Source organism: Dipodomys merriami, unplaced genomic scaffold, assembly GCF_024711535.1.
Source record: "Dipodomys merriami isolate MVZ:Mamm:240054 unplaced genomic scaffold, mDipMer1.0.p SCAF_42, whole genome shotgun sequence".
Lineage (NCBI taxonomy): Eukaryota > Metazoa > Chordata > Mammalia > Rodentia > Heteromyidae > Dipodomys > Dipodomys merriami.
The window spans coordinates 11,936,707-11,950,287 of record NW_027205826.1 but is presented as its reverse complement, the minus strand read 5'-3'; positions in this window follow the sequence as shown (position 1 = coordinate 11,950,287).

The following is a 13,581-nucleotide window of genomic DNA, read 5'->3' as shown; positions in this document are numbered from 1 at the left end:
CTAGGGTCTTTCCCTACTGATATACATGCTTTAAATTTCAACAAAAGCCAATATTTAACATATTAGCCAATGTTGTGAAGCTGTTAATGTTCTTTGCTTTTTGTCCCTCAGTCCATGATACAAAAATCTTAATATACTTTCCTAACAACCACTATCTATTTGATTTTCAAAAGTCCAGTCTGGCAAATTATTGTAAGGCATTCTGAATTTCTATGTTGCCTTTGGCTTGTAAAAAATCATATATAGGAAGAATATCCCATGTTTGTTTTGTGGTCATAAGCATCAGTTTGATATTTGTGATTGGAAAATGTGTGTGTGTGTGTGTGTGTGTGTGTGTGTGTGTGTGTGTGTGTGTTTGGGGAGAGATGTTTCATTAAAAAAGCAATTTAAGTAACATTCTATTATGCAGTGTTTGATTGCTTCCTGCCTAATGTAATCTGGCTGATTATTGGTTGTTATTTGTTCCGAATTTATTGTATCTTGTTGCTATGTAATGTGACCTGAATGTATGTTAAAATTTAGACTTCAGTACATTAGCTGCACAATTTTTGTGTGCTTTACACCTCTGTAAATATACAAATGAATCATGTATGATGTGTTAAATGTGACCTCCAATCTTGAAACAATAATATTTTGTAGTATGTACATTTGGAAACTATTTGAACATTTTAAATGGGTATTGTAAAATGGCCAGTACTCTGAATCTAATATAGCACCAGTAAATTGCATGCCTCTTCAACCTACTGATTGATTTACAAGAAGGAATCAGGGTTTAACAAGAACTAAGGTAATTTTTCTAAAGGCAAGTATTTTTTATAATTTCCTACCTGCCTAACTGTATTTTCAAGAAAAATTGTCAACAGAAGAAATATTAGCTATCTGAGGGAATTACTTTGTTTCATAAGAATTAAATATACTTTATATCCCACCCAGGCTTGTTGAAATCTAGGTCAAAAGTAAAGTAATCAAAACTATTTTTGATTTGTCATAAGACTTTTTGCTGTTTAAAGGACAGTTTGTGAACCCTTTGTCTTCAGTGTGGAGAATTGTCAATTAAATAATAAACTAATAGATTCTCAGTACTTGGCTTACTTAATGCTATTTTCATGAGTCAATGAAGAGGGCTTTTTAAATCTTCTTGTGAAGACTTTGAGAAAGTTATGATTTGGGGCATTGTTTGAGCAATTATCATGTCTATTGAGCAATCTTCTGTGTCTAACTAGTTGGTTCTTGATTAACCGATAGCATTTGGGTTAGTTTTTTTTCCCTAATTGATTATTGCCAACAATTGAAAATACAGCAGCTAATGCAATGCTAAATTCTCTTACCAGGATGTAGCCAGGAGTGTAGCTATCTTAATCTCGCTGCTCCCTCCTCTGTGTCGTGTTGAAACATCTTGAGTGCATTCTGCATGTGTAGTCCTATCTTGAATTCACTATCTATCCCTTTTGTTTCCACATTCACAAAGCTCCTTCTCCTCTGACTCTGTCTAGCTGAGATTTGACATTTCCATTGTGTTTGAGAATACTATAAAGAGATTACTTCAGTCCCAGGAACTTGTACAAAGGTTCTTCTGAATTCCCAAGGACAAGAACCATGCTGCTTTAGACTGTGTATTTGTCTTATGCTCCTTTACAGAAATTCTTTTACACACACACACCTGTTTATCAGCATGTTTGTAGTTGGTTTTTCTGACAGCTTCAGAAGGCTGTATTGTCCTGCCTAAATGTGCTGTTTTCCCTATGTAAATTGTCATCTTTCTAAGCAAACCACTACTTTCTTTCCCTAATAATGCCTTTAACTAAAAGTTTACCTTCTTTTTCAAACCAAATAGATGACAATATTCTTTCCTCTATGAACAGTCTTGAGGAGGTGTTTGGGGAGAGAGACCAAAGGTAAGAAGATGCCTTTCAAAGTTAACTACTAAGTAAGAAGTTTGTTTTCATTGAGTGCTCAAGTCTTTTGATGAGTTATGCTAAGTAATAACCAGTATTTTCACATACCAACAAGAAATAAGCCTTTCTTCTCAATAATAATAATAATTTTTAAAACCAAAGAGTCTCTGATTATTTTGTCCCACATTTCACAATGTCAAGGAAGTTAGATATTTGCAATGAATTTTTGACTGTGAAAATGCATTTCCTCTTCAGGTAATATATAGCATTATCACCTTGTTGTGGCCTGTTTTATCAAGTTATTTTTGCCAGAGACGTGGCTGGTGTTAAATACTGGCTACAGGAAGTTAAACACTAGATCTGTGCTAAAGTAGACTAAAAGCAGTAAGTCAAAAGTGAATGCCTATTTTGTTTGTCTTCATCTCTCCAGAACATTTCACAGCTCCTGGTACATATAGCTATTAAATGAGTGACAAACTTACAGCCACTAGAAATGCAGATAAATGTCTTAAAATCTGGCTAGTTTCTCCATAAAGAATTGACTAGAGGCAGCCACCAATGGTTCACACCGGTAATCCTACTATTCAGGAGGCTGAGAGGTTTTGGAACCAGTCCAGGCAGACAAATCCACAAGACTCTTATCACCAATTAAACAGCAAAAATCTGGAACTGGAGGTGTGACTCAAATGGCAGTGTACCAACCATGAGCAAAAAAAAAAAAAAAGCCAAGTAAGAGGGCAAGGTCCTGAGTTCAAGCTCCAGAGCTAGCAAAAGAACTGACTAGCTCTTTCCAAATGGTTTCTAGTCCGGGGCTCTCTAAAATGGCTCAGATGAAGCTCAGTTTGTCCCCTAAAAGTCATTCAAAGCATTTCATTAGGTTTACATGAAAATCAATACCCCACAAACCATTTTCAGAGTACGGTGATTTGAGTAAACCTTCGGGAGGAAGCAAAAGTCCTGTGGGAAGCCTGCCCTTTCTTATAGTATAGAATGTACTTTGGGAGAGCAAGAAATCATTTGAATATTACAACGTGCCCAGTGAGTGAGTGCCACAGTGATGGGCAAACCACTCATGCCAGCTATATCACCTTGAGGACCAGCGCACCTGCTCAATCTCATTCCAGCAAGAACTTTTACCTTTATTTTAGAAACAAGAAGAGTGGGATTCGGTGAAGTAAAAACTAACGCTAACACTCCTGACTTTCTTGGGTGCCACACATCATTGAATTCGGTCTTGAGAAAGAAAAACAATGGCTTCTGGATGCTCTCTGAAATAGGCATCCTGCACAGACAGACACAGAAGGGAAGATCAAACACAAACAATGACCACAGATTAAGACAGCTTGAACAACACAGCACACAGACCTTTTTACACAATACCCACATTCTAGCTTAGAATCAAGGCGCTCTGAACTGACAGATGAAGACATGTATAAAGTGTGTAATCTTTTTTTTAATCTCTGAGATTCATGAATACAAATGTTCTCAACTACCTATCAAGGATAGGTAGGAATTCTCAGACTGTTTGTATTCTGATGACCTATTTTGTGCTGTTTTGTTCCTGGTGAGAACCATAGGTTTAGAAGACAAGTAGGAGGAGGCATTGAGTCTACTGTAGAGAGAGAAACGGCAAGAAACTCAGGCTTGACACCCCAATATCATCCCCTCCCCCCAACCAAATCATTCTTCATAGTTGGAATGAATTGAATCTTCTGCCTTGCCAGGTCCCAGACTTCCTCTAGCTGGTTCAGTTCTCTTAGGCCTGGCTGTTCACACCACTGTGGAATCAGAATGGATGTGGTCAGGAACATCCCTTGGAACCTCCCCAGCTTCTAATTTGGCTCTAGTACTCCCACCAGCTGTTCTCTTAGATCTTGCCTGGTCACTGCCATAAGATCCCTTCTCTGGAGTGTCCTGGAAAGGGTCAAAGCATTGCCCAACTCCAGGGGGCACTATTATTAAGTGTAGAATGTGCTCTATTAGCCATTTCCCAGAACCAAGGTATGAAGCAAGCAGGCCCCTTTGCCAGTGATCAAGGATGCAAAGGGCATATCTTCTGGCACCCAAAAGGGAAAGAAAGACTTCCAGAAAGAAAACCAGAAGTGGCACCATGGCTCAAAGTGGTAAGAGCACTGAGAGAAAGCACTCTGGAACAGCATCCAGGCCCTGAGTTCAAGCCCCATGACCAACAAAAAAAAGAAAGAAGGAAAAAGGAAAAGAAAAGAAAAGGAAGGAAGGAAGGAAGGAAGGAAGGAAGGAAGGAAGGAGGGAAGGTAGGTAAGAGATTGTGATGGAACATACCACTCTAATTATGTAGGATGCTTATTCTCCCACAGTGAGCCATGCTCTGAAGCACAATGTTGAATTCATATCTGACTCTTTCAAGTTTAGGCCAACTTGAGTACCAGACCAACATTGTGTGGGCCATTTGACTTGGTAAATCCAAGTGCCAGGCATTGTTCTCCCTTTGCTCTCAGCAGTGTCTGTGAAGTCAGGACAGCATCATTCTCTGACAAACAGTCAGCATATTTCCTCAAGTCCCAGGAGGCCTGATATTGAAATGTTTTCCTCCCCATAGTTATATTTTCCTTGGTTGAAAAAGTTTTGTTTTGGAAGTTGCTACCCTGTCGAGGTAGTGAGTCAGTTTGGGAGGTTGGTGCAGAGAGGAAAATGCACATCACTGGCAGAGGCCCTAAGGATGGGGGTGAGAGGAGATGGGAGATTCCGGGTGGGAGAAAACTGGCCACACCCTCTTCACCCTTCTGCCCTTTCAGGAAGAACACAGCCCTTCCTAACCAGCTGGAGACTTCTTCATGTAAGCCATAAGCCAGACCCAGCTGTTACCTTAGTATTTGTTTCTGGGAGAGGATAGGTAGGAAAAGAGCTAACATTTATAGATCATCTCTTAAGTGCCATGTAATCTTCTGCTTCCCTTTTACTGTAAAAGAAGGATTGTCATCCACATTTTACAGAAGGGAAATTGTATGCCCAGCATACACACAACAGATGGCAGAACTAAGCCTGGAATTCAAATTTAATGTGAGAGAGACTAACTCCCTTTCTCTCATATAGGCTCTTTACAAGACTCACACTTACCCTGAGAAATAGATTTAACTGACTTGGGATGGGGAGGGGAGGAGATAAGAAAATGGAATTGGAGGGTCAACTGAAATGATCTGACTTGGGGCAAGATAGGTATCATTGGTAAATGGAGAAGAGATTTATGGAATTCAACGGCCCTTTCTTTCCCCTCTCCATTCATTATCTAACCTCAATTTTTCCATCCTATACATTTTCTTCATATAGAAAGGCCATACATACAGATACAAAAGAACACACATAAAGACCCCAAACAGACAGGTTCCCCTACACACACAACACAAACACACAGACCCACGCAAGCACAGAAGCACACACATCTGGAGGTAAATCTCAGGACTCAAGGGTTGGCCTCATGCCAACTCTGAGCCCCAAGTAGCCCGCTGAGGAGTCCTGGCCTGCAACACTTTGGGAGGTCAAATCCATGAAAGAGCCCTGGTAGTTTAAAAAAGAGAAAGGGAGAACGAAAGAACACCAGCACCTCTCATGATGGGAGGTCAGCTCAAATGAAACCAGGGAGTGGGGGGGGGTTGGCGGGTGAGGGGGGACGGGTGAGAGCTAGGGGGTGGGGAGCCTGGTGCTGGCAGCTGAATTCCTACCCTGGCCCCGCTCCAAAAGATTAAAATAGAGCTCTTAGAGTGTCCCCTCCACAGACCAGCTTGCCAGGGGCCAGACAATACATGGGTTTGTGCTCCAGCACAGGCCTCCAGAGAGGTGATGTTTTTACCCGGACAGCTAAAGGCACAGAGGCAGGTCTAAGCAATTCCAAAGCTCCTTTGGCCCACAGTCCCAGAACAGGCCACAGCGGAGGGAAAGCAGCCGGCTGCGAGGACGCATACAAATCTGCTCTTTTCTCTTCTCACCCCAGGGCAGACTCCTGGACTCACACACTTCTTCATTTTATCTACCCCCAAAATACCCAATTGGCAGGGCTATGTGGGACCAAGTTTTAGCAGATTCGTTCTACTTTAATTGGGTAAAAAAAATTCAAGTTCAGCTGTAAACAGACAGCTCTAGCGATGAGGCACGGACAGGGCGTCCCTCAGGAGCATCTAAATGCTCAGAGGAGTACAAACACCTCATTTTCTCGACCCAAGACACACAGCTTCCCCTGAAGGAAGCCTCACTGGCCCCTTGAGGTTACATCTGCTTCCGTGGAATTCTTGAGGATTTCAGGCGGCTGGAATTCAGTCCAACATCTCAGACCACTTGCTAATACAAAAGTATGAAAACAAGACTCTTATTAGCTAAGTGTACAGATTCCAGAATTGGCCAGACATGGGTTCTACTCCTGGCTCTTCTACTTAGTAGCCTTTTGAACGTGAAATCACTTAACCTTTCTGAGACTCAGATTCATTATCTCAACTAGCACCTACTTGTGGTCTTAAGGATCAAATTAGGAGAAAAAAAATGCATAGAAAGTGGTCAAACCAATGGCTGGCATATAACTACCCAATGTTAGCCAAATAAACAAAAAAAAATCCCTCTACCAAATCCCCTGAAATTAAGGGAAAAAATATCATTTATCACTTGGTGGTGAGAGTGAGAACCAATAGACAGGACCCTGGAACACAGACCCATAAGAACTACATGGGAAAATTAAGACATACAATGACCCTCTCTATAATGTTTTGAAGGATCTTATTTAACATTCCACCAGAGAAATCACTTTTTAAAACAGCCCTCAAGTCTACTTCACAGCATAAAGCCCATTGTGGTATACCATGATTTTTTTATGGAATTATAATTTAACATATACTTTTTAGTATATATTTTTATTGAATTTAACATATAATTATATATATTTTGGAATTATGAGGTTGTAGTCAAGTGAGAGGAGGTTAGAGCTAAGTCATCTTAGAGATGAGGACTGAAACTTGAGAAATTTCTATCAACTATCTTAATTTTTTATTAGTTGGGTAAGTAGCTAGTCTTTAATTTTAATGGGGACAACTCTCCTTCTACCTCACACATTGTATTCCACAAAACCAAAGTTCAAGAAAAAAAAAACAAAGGAATGAGAGATGTAGGACACCTTTCTTAGCATTACACTTTATTTAGATAGTTTTAGCCATGCAGATATGAAGATCAAAACATATAATGGCCAACCATCCTATGTGCATAGAATTGAGGACATTGGATGTTCAGTTTTAAAACCAAGACAGTGAGGATGGGAATGTGGCTTAGTGGTAGCGTGCTTGCCTCACATGCATGTAGCCCTAGGCTTGATTTCTCAGTACCACATACACAGAAAAAGCCAGAAGTGGTGCTGTGGCTAAAGCTGTATCTCAAAGGAAGCTCAGGGATAGTGCCCAGGCCTTGAGTTCAGCCCCAGGACTGGCAAAAAAAAAAAAAAAGACAGTGTTAAGTATGACTGAGCTGGATGCCTTCATGAAATAGAAAAACACTTGAAATGTATCCAAGGATTCTCAGCATAAGACCATAGGAAACAGCCTCAGTCCATCAGAAAATAATCTTTAGACTCACTACCAAAGCCAAAACAATGCTGCAAAAGAAAGTACTCCTGGCCAGCCAATTAATGTATGGATCTTCAAAGGTTTCAGCAGCCTGTGTGTGGCTGGTTTGAAATTCACTCTTGGTATTAAGTCTCTAGTTCCTTCTGTTATACTAGATCAGTCTCTCAGGAATGCCTGCCTGGTTACTGTTGAGGTTTGTCCTCTTGGGTTTCTAAAAGATCTTTTCAGCATAAGATCTGGTGGCCAGTTTCTGACTTTATGTGTTTGTTTGTTTGTTTTTTAAAGAACTGCAGCTTCCTCTGTAGTGTCTTTTTTTTCACTAAGTAAATCCAGTGTAACACATATAAAAGGCTATATGATTTACAATGTGATATCTCTTTTTACTTCTCAACCTATTTTTCTTTATCTTTTCCTTATTCTTTTTTAATTTTGTGCAGGTCCTAGGATTTGAACTCAGGGTATGGGCACTGTCCCTGAACTTCGCTCAAGGCTATGGCTCCACCACCTTGAACCACAGCTCCATTGCTGACTTTGAACTGAGATCCTCCGATCTAAGCCTCTAAGAAACTAGCCACTAGTACCCAGCTTTTCTTTCTTCAAAAAATAAAAAATTAGGGCAGTGTTTCATTATGTAGTTCAAGATAGTCTATATAACTAATAATCCTCCTGCCACAGCCTTCTGTGTTATGGGCTAATAGTTATGTGGTATCACGCCTTGCAATATTGAATATAGTGTTGATTTTGTTTGCTTTTGTATCTTGAGACAGTCTGACTATGTAAGCCAAGTTGACCTCAAACTCATCATCTTCATGCCTCAACCTCCTGAATGCTGGACCATTATGCTCTACTTTTATGAAGATATCTACTCCATAAGAATATAGCCTGAAGATAGAGAAAGTGACAAAATTCGGGTCTTCTGACATGAAATTGTATGTACTCTTTACTATACCACAGCTCAGTACTATATGATATATGTTTATTTTATGTAACATAATATGATATTAAGTATAGTTTTAGTACTGGCTTTTCAACGGAGTCTTCTTTTTCTATTTTATCAGCATATGTTAATTGTACAAAAGAACAGGTTTGTTGCAGGTTGGGAATGTGGCTTAGTGGTAGAGTGCTTGCCTAGTATGCATAAAACCCTGGCTTCCATTCCTCAATACCACATAAACAGAGAAAGCTAGAAGTGGCATTATAGCTCAAGTGGTAGAGTGCTAGTCTTGAGCAAAAGAAGCTCAGGGACAGTGCCCAGGCCGAGTTCAGGCCCCAGGATTGGCAAAAAAAAAAAAAAAAAAAAAGACATTTTTATACACCTATGAATGACTTCAATCACACTTACACCCCCTTACCTTCTTTTGACTCCTCTTCCTCCTTCCCTTGGTCCTTCTTCTTCCCAAATACTCCTCCCTCTACTTTCATGTCTTTTTGTATGCCAGTCCTGTATCTTGAACTTTGGACCTAAGCACTATCCCTGAGCTTCTTTTGCTCAAGGCTACACTCTACCTCTTGAGCCACAGAGCCACTTCCAGCTTTTTCTGTATCTGTGGAACTGAGGAATTGAATCCAAGGCTTTATGTATTCGAGGCAAGCACTCTACTACTAAGCCACATTCCCAGCCCTTTCATGCTTTAAAAAAAATCTAGATTCTTCTTATGAGAGAAAGCATGTGATATTTGTCTCTCTGATTCTCTCCGATTTTACTTAACATGATGATTTCCAGTTCCATCCATTTTCCTGAAAATGTCATAACTTGGTTCTTTATGGCTGAATAATACTCTATTGTGTGTGTGTATATATATATATATATATATATATATATATGTGCATTTTAATCCATTCACCAGTTGATAAGCAGCTAGCCTGATTCTATAACATGCCTATTGTGAATACAATAAGCATGGTTTTGCAGGCCTCTTTATCATATGCCGATTTTGTCTCTTTCAGGAAGATAGCTGGATCATAAGGTATTTCTAGTTTTAGTTTTTAAAGACCTTCCATATTTATTGATTTCTATAGTGGCTTGACTGACTTAGATTCCTACCAATGGCATAAATTGTTTCTTGATCATTTCAAACATGTTCGGACACACATTTATGCACATACCAATACACACAGGACAATCTCAAAACTAGACCTGTTTAAATTAATCTATCCCAGAACCCCATATAAACAGTAAATACATTCCTGTATTTTTCTTCAGCCAAATAAGCATTACACAAATGAAACAGTATAATGGCTTAGAGGGTTGACTTCAGGGGGAGAAAAGCAAACAATTAGCCCCAGACACCAACATCTGTATAAAACCTGTCCTTGCTTTGCTCTATACATGGTTTCAAACTAGCCACGATTACTGGATACTAAGACAAAATTTCTACCTTGGGCAATCCATTCCATAGGGATAAAAACACAAAGAGAAGCTGGGCACTGGTGGCTCACGCCTGTAATCCTAGCTACTCAGGAGGCTGAGGTCTAAGGATCATGGTTCAAAGCCAGCTCAGGCAGCAAAGTCCGTGAGACTCTGATCTCCAATAAAAACCACTAGAAAACCGGAAGTGACGCTGTGGCTCAAGAGGTAGAGTGCTCGCCTTGAGCTGAAGAGTGCAGGGACAGTGCCTAGGCCCAGGTTCAAGCCCCACGACAGGAAAAAAAAAACCACGCACACACACACACACACACACACACACACACACACACACACACACACACACACACAGATGCATGTATTTTTACATAATACTGAATTGGTTGGCCTTAAAACCATCATATTATTTTGGTAATTTAAAACAATAATAAAGCAGATCAAGATGAAAATAAACTAAGCCCAGAATGTAGCGATATCAAATTTGGGCAAAGAAAACTCAGATCTCTCCCTTTGCATCTCTTAATTAGCCCCAGATACTGACATCTGTGAGAGACCTTCCCTGCTTCACACTCAACATTGGTTTTCAAAATGGCCACCTCTGCTGGATGCTAAGATTTTAGCTGTGACCTCTCATCCCCGCTCTTATTTCTTCCTCTACCCACTCACCCTAAAAAGACTTTGGTTCCTAATAAATGGCCAAGAATAAATCCTTTCCACACCAATTATTCTGCCAATACATCATTCTCCCCACTCTTTCTCCCTAACCTCCAGATGCTGTGTTCTGGAAATGGATGACTGTGGGAGTCAGTGGAATCTCCTTTTGTAAAGGTCTAGAGAGAGAGAGAGAGAGAGAGAGAGAGAGAGAGAGAGAGAGAGAGAGAGAGAGAGAGAGAGAGAGAGACTTACTTCTGTTGAAGATGGCTTGGATTTAAGTGCAATTAGAGCAAGTTAGTTATGGGTGGTTTGTCTTTTTTTTTTGAGTTCTGATTACATGCAGAGCCTGGTAAGAAGGAAATTAAAAGCCCTGGGGGCAGAGCATGAATGTATAGATGAAATCACTTGATGGCTTGGAAAAACTATTTAGTCAATGACTTGTATAGACAACTCCTACATTATATTTTAAGACTGATGAAACTCTAAAAAAGATACTTCTTGTTAGCTAATGGACTCATGATTCAGAATGGTCTTGACTACCAGATGTCATTTAGTAGAAATTAAAGAAATCATCAGTGTTCAGGCTTTAAAAACATTTAAGAACCGAATATAATAATCTTAACTGGGTAAATTATTGGGGAGAAAACAATTTATTGAGTTAAGAAGGTCAAGTTAAGCAACAGTATTAAATTTTTCTTTAAAAAGTCTGCTGACAGGGCTGGGAAGGTAGCTTAGTGTAGAGTGCTTGCCTTGCATGCATGAGGCCCTGGATTCGATTCCTCAGCATCACATAAGCAGAAAAAGCCAGAAGCGGCACTGTGGCTCAAGTGGTACAGTACTAGTCTTGAGCTGAAGAGCTGAGGGACAGCACCCAGGGCCAGCGTTCAGGCCCCACCAGCAACCAAAAAAAAAAAAAACATCCACTGACAGTTGGAAGGGGTGGGTGAGAATGCCAAAAGGGACAACATTGATCAAGAAGCATTATATTCATAAACTCTCTGTTGAATGGGAACTACTTTGTACAACTACTTGAGGATAAAAATATTAAAATATTTTTGGAGTATGCTAATATAGGCCAGATACTTGTAGCTAATGTCTGTACTAGCTTCTCAGGAAGTTGAAGGTAGCCCAGGCAGAAAAGTCCTCAAGACTCAACCTCCAATTAACAACAAAGTGCCCAACTAGAGTTCAAGTGGTAGTTGAACTACCAACTACAACTAGTTCAAGTGGTAGAGAACTAGCAGTAAGCAAGAAAGCCAAGAGAGAGTGCAAGCCCTGGTACCAGCACATACTGAAAAATATACTGACACAGTCTTGAGATAGAAATGAACCTATTCACATTGTCAATTACTTGTTCATTTTTGTAGTACGCATTAATTGAAATCTTACTATATGCCAAGCACTGTGTTTAGCATGGTTAGTAGGCCCTAACAATGACATAGATCTCTATATTCTCTGTTTGAGCTTTTTGTCTCACTAGGACATGATTTTTTAGCTTCATTATTATACTATGCAAAGATAATACGAAAACTTTATTATGTATTTAGGAGAATTGTGATTTTTGATACTTTAAAAATACATTTAGAAATTATTTAATCCTCCTCCCTTCAATTAATGAAATCTAGGGATGGGAGAATAGCTCAATGGTAGAGTGTTTGCTTAACATGCATAAGACTCTAGACTCCATCTGCAGCAACACACTTACATGCACACATGCATACACACACACACACACATATACACACACACACAATTCCAGTTCTTGCCATGAATACGGAAGAGAGTTACTGACATACCTCTGCTGACTAGAATGTGGCAGGAAAGGCAATATTTGACTTCCAAGATTAGATCAAAAAGGCACTGTGGATTCTTTCTTGCTCACTCTCTCAGATCACTTGCTCTGGAGAAAGCCAATTGTTATGCCGTGAGGAAACTCAAGCCACTCTATGGAGAGACCCATTTGATGAGGAACTGAGACTTCCTGCACAGAATGAGCAGTAAAGTGAAGCCTTCCAACAACCTTATGACCTGAGCCACCTTGGAACCCCCAGCCATGCTTCAGATATCCACAGCCCTCACCAATGTCCTGACTATACCTTTATGTGATAATGTAAGTCCAAACCACCCAGCTGAGTTGCTCCTGAATTCTTAATAATTCTTAGTAATTCCGTTAAATTTGTGGAGCAATTCAGTATGCAACAATAGATACATAAAACAATGACCAAAAAGGCAGAGCTGGGGAACGAAGCAAACAATTTCATCCTAACAGATTCTTAGACCTTCACTCCTCTGCTTAGTTTTAAAAATACAGCCACACCCCTCTGTACACAACCTTTACAGTACAATTTAAAAATTAAAAATTAAATAAATCCTCTTTTTAAAAAAACCAAACATATGGTCACTTTCATCCTAAGGCGAGACAACACTGGGATAACATTCCTTTTATTTGGAACCGAGATTGGCTTGCTCCTGCCAGGGAGAAGCTGTTACCTTGTTTTTGTAATGCTGTCTCAGCCATGAGTTAAAGACCCACAAAATGGAAATCGGATTTAAGAAATCATTGGTCCTGGATTGCATCAAGAACAAAATAATCTGTTCAAAGCTCCAGTTGTGGCAGTCAACCTTCCCCCTGTTGCTATTGATAATTTGTACCATGTTGACTGGGTTACTTAGCATTTACAAGTAAGATTCCATAGTGGCTACACGTCAAATACATGGAATAACTCTTCATCCACCTAGAGCATGAACCCACCCTCCACCCACTCGTTAGCCACCAGAATGTCAGGCAGTCCAGGCTGTCCTTACCACCCACATACCTCAACTGCCCTACTCCTGCTAAGGGCAAAGACCTCAGTCTCATCATACATGCAACTCGTTGGGGTCAAAGAGGAAAAGAAGGAACTGATGAGGGCCCTGAGGTACCAGAAAATAAACCAAAGGCAAGTGAAACATACCCAGGACCTAAAGGATGCAATTAAGCCTAATTCGCCTGGATCCAGAGTTTTCCTACCAAATTCCTGAGGAAACTGAATTGCATAATGTGTGACTTATTCAGAAACACACATCTCCGTGTTGTTGGCTGAGGCAAGAG